This window comes from Nyctereutes procyonoides, unplaced genomic scaffold (genome assembly GCF_905146905.1).
Source record: "Nyctereutes procyonoides isolate TBG_1078 unplaced genomic scaffold, NYPRO_anot_genome, whole genome shotgun sequence".
Classification (NCBI taxonomy): domain Eukaryota; kingdom Metazoa; phylum Chordata; class Mammalia; order Carnivora; family Canidae; genus Nyctereutes; species Nyctereutes procyonoides.
In genome coordinates this window covers 35,628,629-35,633,894 of record NW_026575043.1, presented here as the reverse complement: position 1 = coordinate 35,633,894, position 5,266 = coordinate 35,628,629, and positions in this window count along the sequence as shown.

The window sequence follows — 5,266 nt, the reverse complement described above, 5'->3', positions numbered from 1 at the left end:
TTCTGTCTCCTACGTAGTCATTTTCAAAGAGTGGGTGGAGGGGCTCTTCCATGTTGAGTCTTTGTATATTTGGTCCTCATTGCCCCATCAAACCCTATGAATAACTTCCTTATTCATAGGGTTTCTATGAAGCCCTTCTCGAAGCCCTCTCATTTCATCTTTCAGAGTGCTCTTCCAATCTGTCTCCTATCTCCCTGACCACAGTGCAGCACTGTCTAGATAAGGGCTCAGCAAACAATAAAGGGCCAGAGAGTAAATGTTTTAGGCTCATGGACCAATCTGTCACAACTACTCAGCTCCTCCATCGTAGCACAAAAGCAGCCAAAGGCAATATATAAATGAGAATGATGTGTTCTAATAAAGTTTTATTTATAGACACTGAAATTTAAATTTTATATATTTTCACATGTCACAAAAATCTGATGATTTTTTTTTCAATCACTTAAAAATACAAAAACCACTTAGCTCATGGGAAGTACAAAACATGGTAGGCTGCACTTGACCCATGGGCCTTAATAGTTGGCCATCCCATTTAGACTACCACAAGGTATTCCTAGGGGCGGGAGGATGAAGGATGGCTGGCCACTATATTCTGCAAGTGGATCTCCTCAGGCTTCTGGCCCTTCTAAACATCATAGTTCACCGAGAAAGGAGAGCAGGCCAGCCTAGCCTTGGCTCCACTGTCTTGCCTCTGCCTTCACATCTGACCATAGGTGTAGAAATTGTTTCTAGATCTGAAAGCTCTAAAAAGTCACCTGGAGGGAGCCCTGGGTGGCTCAGCGATTTAGCACCTGCCTTTTTTTTTTTTTTTTTTTTTTTTTTTTTATGATAGTCACACAGAGAGAGAGAGAGAGGCAGAGACACAGGCAGAGAGAGAAGCAGGCTCCATGCACCCGGAGCCCGACGTAGGATTCGGTCCCGGGTCTCCAGGATCGCGCCCTGGGCCAAAGGCAGGCGCCAAACCGCTGCGCCACCCAGGGATCCCCTAGCAATTGCCTTTGACCCAGGGCATGATCCTGGACTCCCGGGATCAAGTCCTACATCAGGATCCCTGCATGGAACCTGCTTCTCCCTCGGCCTATGTCTCTGCATCTCTTTCTGTGTGTGTGTGTCTCTCTCTCATGAATAAATAAAATATCTAAAAAAAAAAAAGGCACCTGGAGCTTGAACTAGACCATCTTGAAAATCTTATCTGTCAGTAGACTGGCTTCGTGGATCCCAAAGACCACCCTGGTTTTGTGGATATCATCTCTGAGCATCATTATAGATAAGGAATAGGGAGGATCTGAACTTAGCAGCAGACTTTTCTGGGAAGACAAGGAACAGATGTTACATAGAAACAAAAGCAAAAAAATCAAGGTGGTTCACATTTGGGAGCTACAAGTAAAAGAACGTCTAGAGTTTGGAATGTGGGTGGGTGAGGACATGAGGAAGGTAGTAAGATCCCAAATGATGGGCCTTATGGGCTATATCAAGGAGTCAGAGAACACTGACCTCCATGATAAGGAAGCACTGACAGATACTAAGCAAGCGAGTGACACAACCCGATTTGTATTTTGAAAGCACCATAAAGATGCACCACTGCATTATTTATAAGAACAAAAAAAACCTGGAAACAACCTCACTAAGGAAATAATAGAATAAATTGTGGCTCACCCCCAGCTGCAGTTGACAGTTGCAGTTAGGGATAGTTTTCAGAGCAAGATAATGCTTGCAAGATTTACCTTCAGGGGAAAGGATGGACATGAAATTGATGATGCACTATGGTTCCAATTTCTTGGGAAAAGCAAACCAGTATGTATATTTGAGGGAGGAAATCACCCTTATGTCAGTGAAGAGAAGAGGCTCAAGAGAACCTTGTAGTGGTTCAGGCAATACCTGAAGAAGATACCCACACGAGAGCATGCCGGGGTGGGGGGTCTGGGGGGAGCAAGGTGTGGGCTCCTGAGGGCCTTAGTGCAGGCTTTAGTGATGGGAGGGTGTTAAAGATAACACCCAGGCTTCTGACCACAGGAACTAGTAGCAGACAGTTTTAAATAATATGAAAACACAAGCAAGCCTGGGGTTATGGGCAGAGGAAAATGAATTTGAAGAGCTTTGGAACATCCAGAGCGCAGGTGCTGGGCCAATGGTTGTGCACAAAACAGGCCAAAATCTCTATTCTCGGGGAACTTCTATTCTCATGGGAGAGAAGATAATACACAAGTAGGAAAACAGTCAGTCTGCTAGAACTCACCATGCAGGTCTGGGGCTTGGGAGAGAGGCAGAAAGGATCTGGGAGCTGTCAGATTATAGGTGGTGATACAAGCCAAGCAGGTGAAGGAGACTGTCCCCAGGAGAGTGAGTGGGTGGAAACATAGACACTAGGGGCCAGAGCCTTGAGAAGAAACCAGCTCAAAAGGGGAAAAAGAAGAGTGATAAGAAAGCAGAGGCAGAGTTCCAAGGAGTGATCAGTGTCCTCAAATACAGTAGGGGAAGGACATTAAGGCAGAAAGGTGGTTTCCTTTTTTTTTTTTTTAAGATTGTATTTATTTATTCATGAGAGAGAAAGAGAGAGAGAGGCAAAGACACAGGTAGAGGGAGAAGCAGGCTGCCTCCTGGGAGCCTGATGTGGGACTCAATCCCGGGTCTCCAGGATCATGACCTGAGCTGAATGCAGACTCTCAACCACTGAGCCACCCAGGCAGCCCAAAAAGGTAGTTTCAATGGAGGCTTGGGTGGAACCCAGATTAGAAGGGCTACGAAGTGCAGAGGCAGCAAAGGGGGAGATTATGCTCTTATTTAAACTAGGAAGGGGGTAGAGGACAGGACCATGAGACATTCTGGACCTTATGTGAAGGCCCAGGAGAAAGAGCAGGTGAAGAGAAAGTTCACCCAGAGACCCAGGAAGAGACAAGTCTTCCCAGAAAAAGAAGGGAAGAAAGAATGGGACACACAGACTACTGGTGTGCTCGGGCTGCCATTAACAAAGTGCCATAAATTGGTGGCATAAGCAACAGAGAAATGCATTGTCTCAGACCTGGAAGCTAGAAGTTCAAAATCAGGGTGTTGACAGGGTCGATATCTTCAAGGAGGAAATGGTCTCTCCTTCGCTTATAGATGGCTATCTTCATGCTCACGTGACGTTCTCCTTGTATCTCCACATCATCTTCCTCTGTCCACCACTTCATGTCCAAATTAATACCCCCCTTTTTTAAAAATATTTTTTATTTATTTGAGAGAGAGCATGAGCAAGGGAGGGGCAGAGGGAGAAGGAGAAGCTGCCTCCCTGCTGAGCAAGGAGCCCAATATGGACTCAATCCCAGGCCCCCAGGATCAGGAGCTGAGCAGAAGGCAGACATTTAACTGACCGAGCCACCTTTAGATCCTTTTTTAGAAGGACTTGGGCCAACCCTAATGACTTCTGTAAAGGTCCTATCTCCAAATAATGTCACATTCTGAGTTACTGTGGGTTGGGACTTCAGTATATTAATTGAGGTGTAGAAATGGGCCCTGGGAGGGAGCTGACATCTGACCACCTTTTCCATAGAACTGAACTAGAGGATGGAAGGGGTAGATTATCAAGGGAAGGACTGTCAAAGACCCAGCTGAGCAGAAGGACCCTGGCAATTAACACATTTTGTGGATATAAAACAAAACCAAAAAACCAGAGTGGTGGAGTTTCTAGCCTGGAGCTACTGGTAGGTTATGTGGCTGCTTGGCGACAAGCAGGGGAGGCTCCCCGCAATGCTGCTAGGGTTTAAGAGCAGGCCTCCCAGAGCCAGCTGGCAGAGGCACAAGTTAGAAGTCAGAACTCTAGCCTGAGGCCTAAGGCAAGGGTCTGGTTCCTTGAGCAGGGTCACAAGGCAGGAGTCTGGGTACTAGGACTGGAGCTCAGATCAGAGGAATACTGGAAGTAACGATGATATGATGTTGATCTTTCCACTTTAAATTCTCCCAGAAGAATGATCCAAAGCTTAGGCAGGACTCAACTCGAAAGCAGGCTAACAGCAGGGAGCGAAGCAAATTACAGATCTGCTTACCTGTCAGAGGCCCCCAAGGCCAGACACAAACCTTTGAGACCAACAGCGCCTCAGGCCAGTTATAAATTAACTCAAAATCTAAGTTCTGCTGTGGGTTGATTCAACCTTTTTTTTGTTTTAATGTGTTTTTTTTTTTAAGTCTCTGTTTTCTGAGATAGGCTAATGCTGACCATGTCATGCCACCACTTAAAAAACCCTCTGTTGGGGGATCCCTGGGTGGCGCAGCGGTTTAGCGCCTGCCTTTGGCCCAGGGCGCGATCCTGGATTCCTGGGATCGAATCCCACGTCGGGCTCCCGGTGCATGGAGCCTGCTTCTCCCTCTGCCTGTGTCTCTGTCTCTCTCTCTGACTATCATAAATAAATAAAAAAAAATACATTTAAAAAAAAAACCCTCTGTTGGCTCCCATTGTGGTTATGACGGAAGTGTCCTTTAGGGAAGCCAGTTGGCCAACTGAGGCAGCACATAACAAACCTCCATGGCACCAAATGCAGTGGCCCCTGAGTCCATAGCCCAGAAGTGGCTCCTTTCCTGCAGATGCTTACCAAAATCACAAAGAATTTTAAATGAGAAGGAAGTCTATAATTACTCATTCACAAGAAATATAATCATCAAACAATTTAAGCTAGAATGTAAGTTCTCTGAAGATAGGACTCTAGAGCATCATGCCTGGCACAGAGTAGGTACTCATTATGTTCTTATTAAGTGGATATTTAAAAAAAAAAAAAAAAGGAAGGAAGATAGGAAGGAAGGCAGGGAGAGAAAGAGCAAGAAAGTGAAATTCTGTGCTCCTGGGTGGCTCAGTGGTTAAGCGTCTACCTTCAGCTCAGGTCATGATCCTGAGGTTATGGGATTGAGTCCCTCATCAGGCTCCCTACACGGAGCCTGCTTCTCCCTCTGCCTATGTCTCTGCCTCTCTCTGTGTGTCTCTCATGAATAAATAAATAAAATGTTTTTTTAAAAAAAAGAAAAGAAAGTGAAAGTCCTGGCCCACAAGGAGTGAAAGTACTCAACATCACTGACAGGGAAATGAAAATCAAAACCACAATGAGGTTGATCTCACCTGACGCCTGTTAGAATAGGTATTAACAAAAAGACAAGAAAAAGCAGGTGTTGGCAAGGATGTGGAGAAAAAGGAACCCTTCTGCGCTGTTGGTGGGAAGGTAAATTGGTGCAGCCACTATGGAAAACAGTATGGAGTTTCCTCAAAAAATTAAAAATAGGGGGATCCCTGGGTGGCGCAGCG